This window comes from Antechinus flavipes, chromosome 5, assembly GCF_016432865.1.
Source record: "Antechinus flavipes isolate AdamAnt ecotype Samford, QLD, Australia chromosome 5, AdamAnt_v2, whole genome shotgun sequence".
In the NCBI taxonomy this organism is placed as follows: domain Eukaryota; kingdom Metazoa; phylum Chordata; class Mammalia; order Dasyuromorphia; family Dasyuridae; genus Antechinus; species Antechinus flavipes.
In genome coordinates, this window is record NC_067402.1 from 11,476,308 (window position 1) to 11,486,764 (window position 10,457).

Here is a 10,457-nt window from a genome sequence, read left to right on the forward strand (position 1 = left end):
TTTTATATTTCATGCCAGGAACATAGGAGGTGCTTAATGAATGTTGATGGTCTAAAATAGAAACTGAGTTTTACTTAGAGTTTTACTTCTATAATTTTACTGTAGCCGTTAAGGATCAAAGCCACTATTGGTCATGGGCTCATCCTCACATCTGTTCCTCATATCCACACACCTGGAAAATTTCATGTTTTGTTCCCTCCAGCCCTGAAGCCCCTCTGCCTCAAGAGCCTGTGAAACCTTGCAAAACTCTTCGACTGCACTTGCCTCACTCGGCCTTAATTCCCAAGGAGAAGGATGGCTCAACACAGCGAGGAAACATCTGCAGTGGGGCCTCTGGAACATTTGGAAAAGAGGTCTTGCCTCAATAGAATTAGCAAGAGGTGCCATCCCCTGTGACTCATCTCACTATTCTTTTCTTTTAAAAAGAAAATCACACATACTTTGAGACCCAGAGCAACTTTTTCCAGCTAGCCGTGCCAGGATTTTCCCAAAATTGTATCAACTTAAGAGTAATTTGGAAATCTTGGTTGACTTTAAATTCCAGGATTTTTGCATGAGTTCTGAATATAAAAGAGCAAAACAAACAGACTTTCTTGAAATCTCATGACTCCTGCTGAGCTTAATAATCCCTTTCTTTTCCAGCTAATTTGAATCCTTCTATTAAATATGTAAATCGATGGGGCTGCTGATGCAAGACATGGACCAATGTGTGTCCCTAAATGGTATTTCATCACTAGAGTTATAGTTGGGAATGTTTTCACTCAGGGCAAAAGGGGATGGGTCCAGGAGGGGAGCAGTGAAGAAGATGGTAGAAATGTGGGTGCAAAAGCTGTATCCTCACATGAATATACCTACAGTTAATTCAGTGAAGTGAATGAAAGAGCATTAGATGAGTCAGCTGTTCACTAAGCATTTATTATGTGAGATTACAAAGAAAGGCAAAAATCATCTCTGCCTTCAGGGAGTTTATAGTCTAATAACAATATAAAGAGAGTAAGTGTAAATAATAGATGGAAAGAAAGCTCAGAAGAGAAGGTACTAGCACCTGGGGAAGTAGCAAAGGCCTCCAGCTTGAAATCAGTGAAACTAAGAAGCAGAAGGAGGAAGAATCTTCGAGTATGAGAGAAATCCAGGATAAAGACATAGATAAGAGATGAAATGTCATGTGTGAAAAGCACCAAGAGGCCAGATTGCTGAGATCATGGCCATCAAGGACGTGTAGAAGAACTAGAGTGGCAGGAGAAGCCATTGGGAGAACCTGAAATACCAAAGGACATTATATCTATTCCAGGTGTTAATAAGAAGCCACCGAGGTACACTTATTAGAGAGAAAGTTGACATGATCAGATTTGATCAGTTTCCTAATGGGAACCTTCAGTCTTTCATCTCCAACTGCCTGTTGGACATTTCCAAATGGAATTGGATGTCTCAGAAATATCTGCAGCTCCACCAAACTTAACTGGAACATTTCTACTCAGATGTCCCCTCAAAGTCAAAGGCCATCACTATTCCCTCAGTCATGCAGGCTCAAAGTCACAGGATCAACCTCAATCTTTACTCTTGCTCACCACCAGACACTAAGTTCTATGAATTTTACTTCTATGACATCTATCATCACACTCTTCTCTCTAACATCACCCCACAATAGACTCTCACTGATTCATACTCAGATTATTATTGTACAATCTGCACTATTACAATAGCCTACTGGCTGGTTCTTCTCTCAAGTCTCTGCCTACTCCAGTCTACCTTCCATCCAACTGCTAACCTGATCTTCCTGAAATGTAACTCTGACTATATCACCCTCCCTTCATTCAATCAACTCCAGTGGCTCCCAGGATATATATGTCTGTGTATATATGTATGCATGCATATGTGTATAAATATTTGTACCTATACATGTAGTTTTGTGTGATATGTGTGTAATGGAGAGAGGGAGAAAAAGGATATACATATATAATATATAATAGCACTATATATGTGTATATACATGTAACTGTAATTGTGTGTATATACATGCACATATGTAGTTTATAAACAATATATGTATATTTGTGGTAGAGAGGAGAGAAGGAGAGAACAAAAGGACATAAATAATGTATAATGGCATATATGTATTGAACATATATATATTGTATTATGTATGTGTTTCATCTTCTCATATGCTTTTTATGTTGATCAATCTGGCCCACTAACTCTTCCTTGTAAACAACTTCCCATCTATCCTTCCTTCTATGCTATACCCCACTCACTTCTGCTTTGGGGAATTCTGAACTCCCTTTAAGATCCAGCTCAAGTATCATCTCTCACAAAAAGACTTGTCCCAATTGTTTGTGTCACCCCACTCACACCCCAACCTGGACCCCATGTTGTGTTTGCTTATTTGGGTGCTTGTTATTTCCCTCCTTGAGGCCAGGGATCATCCTCACTAGTGTCCACCTTTCCTTCCTCCCTCTATCTTCTCTTCCTTTCTCCTTCTACCTTTCCTTCCAGTGATTCGATAGAGTTTGGATCATCTCCCAATGTCAAGACAAAGTTGAGTTTGTGATATGAGCAATTAAACTTGAACTGAAGTGGCTTCTAATGTGGAAAATGCTCTCCCTTTTTTCTTCCTCCTTGTAAAATCCTTTGCGTCTTTCTGGACCACCAGGTTCTACAGCTCATTTTTTTCCTGCCTCCTCTACCCATCCTTGTTAGGTCTCTCATTCTGGAAATTGTATTAGGGTTATATATGTTGCATTTCCTTGTATATATATATAAGCCCCACCCCCTGTAAAGCATAAGCTACTTGAAGACAAAGACTTAATTTTTGTCTTTGTTCCCATAGTCTGAAGTACCTTGCCTGACACTTTTCTTGTTATTCGGTCTTCTCAATCATGTCTGATTCTTTGTGGGCCCCATTTTGAGGTTTATTTGTCAAAAACACTAAAATGATATGCCATTTTTTTCTTGTTTATTTTACAGATGAGGAAACTGAGGCAAAAAGGGTTCTATAACTTGTCCAGTTTACCAGGTTAACTAGTGTCTGTGGCCAAAATTGAACTCAGGAGGATGAGGCTTCCTTATTTCAGGCCAGCCACTTAATCTCTTGCTCCAGCTAGCTGCCCCATACCTAATATATAATAGACCCTTAATAGAGGCTTAGATTTGAATTGAACTATTTGCCCATCAGTTTTAAAGAATTCCCAATGGAAATGAAAAAAAGTCCTAAATGATCTTGGTATCAACAAAGAGTGGACTTCCTGTGAGTAAGTGGTAAAGGCTGGGGGAGAAAGGACATTCTGGGAGAATGATGAAAAGTCCCCAAGTACTGGACATCCATTCTCTTCATCATAAATGGACCCTTGAGAGCCATGGAGAGTCAGAACCTCCTGTTCCCCCCAGTAGCCATTGCTGCTGACACAAGCTTCACATTCAGCTTCTAAGATTACATGTGCATTACTCACACAGAGTCAGTTCCTTTCTCCCTTGACCCCAACAGAGCTGTTTATGAGGTCTATGGCTGCTGCCTAGAGAAACCTACTCTTCAAACCACCCACAGTCACTTTAGTGTAGATAAATCTCAGGGACAGAAGGAAACAGCAATGAGATCACGGATAGAGTCCACGTTCATAGGTTTGGAGCCAAAACAAAGCGATGTCTAAGTTCCAGAATTCTAGAATTTCACAAACAAAGGTGGACAAAAAGACTACATTGTCTTGATTCTAGCATGCAGTGGTCAGGCAGCCGACTGAGTCAGACCATTACTAGGCAAGTATCTGGAAGGATGCTACAAGTGGACACGAATATGGCCCAGAATGTAGTAGGAAAAAGAAACGAGGGCAGACTCTGCTTGGGAACTTGGGAGGATCTTTCATGAGTATCCCAAACTGCTCACTGGTGCATCCAGAATCCTGGTTGCTTCACCCTAGTTATGGTTACTAAATTCAGATGTTTCTCTTTAATATAGGATTATGGAATAGAAAGCACCCTTTAAATTGTATCCAGTGTCCTGGCTGCCTCACCTTCCTTATAGTTACTAAATTTAGATGTTTCTCTTTGATACAATTATGAAGTAGAAAGCAGCCTTTAAATTGTATCCAATGTCCTGGTTGTCTCACCTTTGTTATGGTTACTAAATTCAGATGTTTCTCTCTGATACAGGATTATGGAGTAGAAAGCAGCCTTTAAATTGTATCCAATGTCCTGGTTGCCTCACCTTTGTTATTGTTACTAAGTTGAGATGTTTCTCTCTGATACAGGATGTATCCTCTCCTTCTTCCTACTTTCCTCCCAGGGATATAATAGAATTCGGATCATGCAACATCATGCCCCTGGAAGAGAGCAATGGAAAGACCCATTGGGAAAAAGTAGGTGGCAACGTTTTGCCAGAATGATTCTGCTTGAAGGAAATGGCATCTAATGAATCATTTAGTGAATTAGAATTCTCCTCCAGTCTAAGGTTGTATTGTTCCTTGAAACAACCCTTGCAGTATGTAGTCTATAACTTTTCCTATTCTCGGTGTGTTCTTGAGTATTTTCTGGTTTCTCATTGTCCTCCCATGTGCCCAAGGCCAAGCCTGGTGGGACAGTCACCTCTTGGACACCGCGTCTCTCCATGAGTAATGAGACTCTGCCTCTCTCTGCCTTTACAACCATGATCAATCCTCTGACTGTTTCTACCCCTCGCTCTCTCTCCCATTCATGAGATTATAAGAATCCCTGCAATCTCCCAGACCTCATCAGGTCTCGTCACAGTTAGAAAGATGATTATCTATATGACACTTTTACTCCGGGGTTCAAAGGATGGCAAAGCCAAATGATTCTCAGGGGTTAGGTTTTAATAAGAGAAGCCCTGATGTGCAATATCTAAGCCTGTAATTGTTTTTATACAGTTTAAGGGAGACCAAACCCAACTATATCCAAACACTGCTACGCATTCCTGTGCTGACTTGCCTTCTTCAGCTGCCCAAAAGCAGTCTTTTTCCTAAATGCACCAAAAAAAAAAAAAAAAGAAAAAGAAAAGAAAAGAAAAGAAAAGAAAAGAAAAAAGAGAAAAGAAAAGAAAAAAGAAAAGAAACAAAGACACTTGCAAACTATTTCTTTCTTCAAGTCCTTCAGGTTTGAGACACAGTTTCTGTTTTGGGGGAAAGAGGGATACCTCTGATTCCATGGGTGTGAAGAAAGCCCCTCCATCGATGCAGATTGTGCCTCATATGTTGAGAGAGTTTGCTGGCACACCAGAATGTTAAATACTCAGCGTCATTTAGTGAATACATGACAAAGGCAGCATTTGCAACCTGATCTTAGAACTCTGAGACCAGCTCTCCTTCCTCCACATCAGGAGGCTAAAATACAGAATGGCTTCCCTCTGATGGGAATGGCAACATAGTATGTGCACATATGTGTACATGTGTGTATATAAATATATGTGTGTGTGTGTGTGTGTGTGTGAATTAGTGAATTATAACTGGGTGAGGCAACCAGGACTCTGGACCAAATTTAAAGAATGCTTTCTCTTCCATAATCCTGTATCAGAAGAAACATCTGAAAGTAACCATAACTAAGGTGAGGCAACCAGGACTCTGGATGCAATTTAAAAGGTGCTTTCCACTTCATAATCCTGTATCAGAGAGAAACATCTGAATTTAGTAACCTCACTAACAAGGAGAATCAGCCAAAATGGGAAGCTGCTAATTGGTCCGATTCCTCCTCTTGGTGCATGACACCCCAGCTGGGTTGGGCAAGGGAAGCCCTGTGTTGCATACACCATGGAGGACAGACTCCCCAAAAATGACCTCAATGTCTCTAACAGCCTTTAAGCATGTCCAAAGTTGGGCAGCCCCTTCTCTCCCCGTGTGTACCATGCCATTGAATGAATGCAAAGAATATTAGAAAATCATTGGCAGGTCGCCTGCTCTGGATCCGACCATTCCTAATTGTTGCCCTTCCAGGCAGAGTTGGAAAAGACCCATTTCCCCCCAAAAGCTATTAAGAGACACGTGTACATGACTGTACAGAAAGTCAGAATTTTTTTATTTATTTAGCACTTACTATGGACCGGCATTGTGCTAAGAGACCTACAAATATCTTCCCACCAAATCCTCACAACCTTGGGTTTTGCTGCTTGCCTAACTCAGTCACGTCTACTTCTCCGTGACCCCATTTGGGGTCTTCTTGGCAGAAATACAGGAATGGTTTACCATTTCCTTCCCCAGCTCATTTTACAAATGAGGAAACTGAGGCAAACAAGATTAAATGACTTGCTGAAGTTCATACATCTAGTAAGTGTCTGAGGTCATATTTGAACTCAAGAAAAGTAGTCTTCCTGATTCCAGGCCCAATATAATCTCCACTCTGCCACCTAGCTCCTTGGGAGTGAGGTGCTCCTAGAATCTCCATTTTGTAGATGAGGAAATTGAGATAAATAGAGATGGATGACTTGCCCAGGCTCACCTGGCCAGTGTCTGATGCTGCATTCAAACTCGGGCCTTCTTGCCTCCAGGCCCAGCACTCCGTTCTCTGCACCCTCAAGATGGGAGATGATAGTGCAATCTTAGCTTCCAAGAGAAGAACTCTTAATCTTGGTTGAATTACAAGCCAGTCTGGAGAAGCCCTTGGGTCCAGCCCCAGCCATTAAGCCTTCTTAGACTTGGGTTTTCAAAGGCATCAAAATAAAACAGATCAGATTACAAAGAAAACCAAGTAAGGGGAAATCGTTATCCATGCTTTTCCATTTATTGGCCCCAGGTGAAAAACCCCAGATTAAGGGGTTTATAGCAGACTCTTTGATTCCAAACCAAGCAAGGAAAATCAGCAGAGTGACCGGGAGTCAGGAAGACTGTATTTGAACCTTGCCTTAGACACTACGGCCGGACTAGTCAGCCTCAGTTTCCTCTTCTATAAAATGGAGGTAGTAACAGCATCTACTTCACAGAGTTATTGAGAGGATCAAATGGGATAACATTTGAGCATCCGATCCAGTCATCTCAATACTGTCAAATGTTTCAACATTGATGGGATTTGATCAGTGGAAATTATATTCTAAAATAGAGTGATCCTCTGCTTTTCTGCAGCCCCCTGAAGATCACGGGATCTTTTTATCCTGTTGGCAGCTAAAACCTTTCAGATCTAGGGTTTCCTCCATGAGAAGAAAAGCTCCTTGGGATCAAGATTTATCTGACCTTTCCATTTGTAACTGAGCCTTAGCAGGTGATGATACATAGTCAGTACTTAATAAATGTTCATACATTTATTAAGTCATTTGATTAATCAGTTTGGTTTTGATATCCATGGGAAGCCAAAATTTCTAAGAGGAAGAGTTACTTCTGTCTACTTATTGTACTTAGCAAGGGCCCAATAAATGATAATTAATCAAATCAAATTAAATTGAAATGAATGTGTGGCTCTGTGATCCACTAATATTTTCTAAACCACAGAATTTTGGGTCTTGTTGAGAAAGGCCTATTCCAAAATACTTAACTCCGACTGCTTGGAAATGGATTAAAATAAGCCGATTTGGCAAGCTAATCGTCTTCAGGCTCCTAGCCACAGCCTTGGCCTATATGTATTAAGCATACAATTTGAGGTTCTTTTTCAAAGAAGAAGGGGAGCTCTTCCCAACAAGTCTAACCTTCTCCCCACTCTGCCAAGCAAAGGTGAAAGACAGAGTTGGAATGGGCCCCAAAGATAATTGCATCCTACTCTCTCATTTACAGATGGGGAAACTGAGACTCAGTGGTTGAGGTCATGTGCACAGTAAGTGACAGAGCAAGAATTCCAACTTAGGTCTTCTGACTCAGGAGGTTGATTGGCTCAGGGGAAAGGAAAGTCAGCATCTTAAGAAGCCTTTTTTTTTTTTTTAAATCATCCAGATGAAAGTTGGGAAAGGTTACGTACAAATTACATCAGAGACTTGTGACGATGTCCAAAGGGAAGCTACACAGGGAAGAGAAGTCTTGTAGGGTCCTTGAGGGCAGGAACTTACATCATTTTTGTCAGTTGATTTTTCCACATAGACGGTCTCCATTTTGAAGGAAATCTCGAGAAGTCAATCATCTCGTTTTCCTTAACCTACATCAGCCTTTCATGTCTCTGATCTCAGGAAATGACAAAGCTGGTAGCAATGAGTGGGTATGGGTAAGGGAAGAGAGAGTCTGGTTTGAGAGCAATGGTCTTATGATGGGCAAATGGCAAAATACCCTTTAATAATCCCTGGCTTCCTAATGGATGCTGACTAGGAGGTGGAGCCTCCAACTTCTTGAAATGATACAAGGTTAGTAGACTTAGCACTCAGGATCCATTAGACTGTTCAGTCTTAGGGCAGAATTTTGATGAACCCGGTGGATTAACTCCCAAACTGGGGATGCTCAGTCCTTCTAGTCAAGTCAGGAGCAGAGCTCAGATCCCAAGGTGGACGTTGAGATCAGGAATTTTTTTTTTTTTTTTTTTTTTTTTTGGCAAAGTCAATTCTAGGACCATATGGAGGTTCATCCTAGGCCGCTCACTTGATTGGCCCTCTCTTTTTCAATCAAACGTGGACTTGACAGTGGAATTCACATTACTTCTCATGGACCAGGCACTGTGGATATCATATTACAGTAATTAGCATTTACATAGGACCTTAAGGTTTGCAAAAGCACAAGACACATCTAATTATATCTTCCCAGTAAAAGTAGATTCTATTATTAATCCCATTTTATAGGCTAAAAATCAGAGGCTGAAAGAGTCTGATACTTCCCAGGTTATAATAAGTATCTGAGGAAAAATTTCAACCCATGGATTCATAACTCCGAGGCCAGTTTCCCATCAAGCATTTGACAGGAATCCCCAAAGCTATCGATGCTGAGGCCCATTAGTGCTGCCTGCCATCTTTCTTTCCAACCAATAAAATCTCTGAATTTATTCTCAAGCTCTGAAATCCCCTACACAAACTCAACTTTATTAAACAACAGGCATGTATTAAGTACCTACTATGTGCAGACACTGGTGATGTAAGCCTGGGAATGAAAGCATCCTTGCCTCGAGAAAATCCTAAGAGATCTAAGTTACTTAGGAAGCAAAATCTGGTACCAAAAAGAAGGAAGAAGCCCAGGCTGGGAAAGGCAGGATACATAAATATTGAGCCAAGAAAAAGTGGAGCATTTTCATAAGTATATTTTTGGAGTTAAGGGGTTTTAGGAGTCAAGTTCTTTAGACTGGGAGAATGAGAGAAATGCTGTCAGTGAGTGTCTATTCTGCAAACCAGTGGATGGAGAAATCCTGCCTTAACCCAAAAGAAGGGCATAAAGAGTAGAATATAAGGCACTCCTCACATATGAATGCTGAGAAGCGGGGAGATATTTGGAGACAAACAGCCTTGCCTGCCCTCCAATCACACTAAGAAAAGGGTATCCCATTCCTCCAAAAGGCAGAGCCAGCTTTTGACAGTTCCATGCTCTGGGACCCTGGGCAAGAGACTTTACAGCTGCCTGCCTCAGTTTCCTCAATTATAAAATGGGGATCAAAAAAATACACCTACCTCCCAGGGTGGTTGTAAAAATGAGATAATATCTGTAAGGCTCATAGAACAGTGTCTGGCCCATATTAGGTGCTTAATAAATATTTATTCCCTTCCTCCTTCCCCTTAACTACCTGTGAATAGCCCTTCCAGAGGATAACTCTCACTGTGAGCACAGGTGAAAACGTTGCTAAGAGTGTACTCACCTTCTCAGTTGTCAGAAGACTTTGCTGAGGGTAGATAGACTGAGTCTGTGATTTCACCAATAGCAGAAACTTCCAAAGTGGAAACAAATCCCATCAACTTTTTCTATAATTTATCATGTTAAAAAGTTGTCTTGGGCCACTGAGAGGTTGTGACTTACCAAGGGTCTGTGTGTTGGAGACAAGATTTGAATACAGGTCTTCTTGGCTCGGAATCTGGCCCTCTGATCCCTCCTCCATGCTCATAGTCCCTTCCTTGACAGATTTTTGGTCAAAAATAGATTGGGAATGACTTCATCCTGGAAGCCACAGGCCTTTATTCACCACCTAAAGTTATTTTCTTCACATTTCCTCAATGCCTCTGACCTTCAGGATGAGCCATTTGAGAAACTGAGAAGTCCTTTAAAAGCCCAAGTGATTTTTCCAGCCCAGCAGGCCAAAGCGGCCCTTCCTGAGAGTTCCCGCAGCCCCCCAAACAGGAAATGCCTGAAATTCCGCAGGCAGGTTTGCCTGTTTGCCGAGCATCCCTCCCTCGACATTTCCAATTTAGAAGAGGTCGACCGTTCTCAGCCTCGAAAGGCAAACTTAATGGACCAGGTCTAAATTGGGCAAGGTTGCTCCCTGGGAGGATTACAGCTTCTCTAAGAAATGCTTCCTCCCAAGTGTTACCCAAGATGTCAGCAAGTCGACCTCCATGTGAGTCTGAAAGGAAAACTGGGGCACCAAAGGAGCAGTCTGTGTTTGCTCCTCAGGAGAGCTCAACCAGAAAAAATGGT

At 41.5% G+C, this 10,457-nt stretch overlaps 1 long non-coding RNA gene across 1 annotated transcript; it reads right to left on the bottom strand.

The window, feature by feature from the left end:
- Positions 1-5,994: 5,994 nt before the first annotated feature.
- On the bottom strand, positions 5,995-9,835 carry LOC127564798 (uncharacterized). Its single transcript, XR_007954359.1, has 2 exons — positions 9,685-9,835; positions 5,995-8,560 (listed from the first exon to the last, which is right to left on the bottom strand). It is a non-coding gene; the product is annotated as an uncharacterized LOC127564798 (long non-coding RNA).
- Positions 9,836-10,457: the final 622 nt, after the last annotated feature.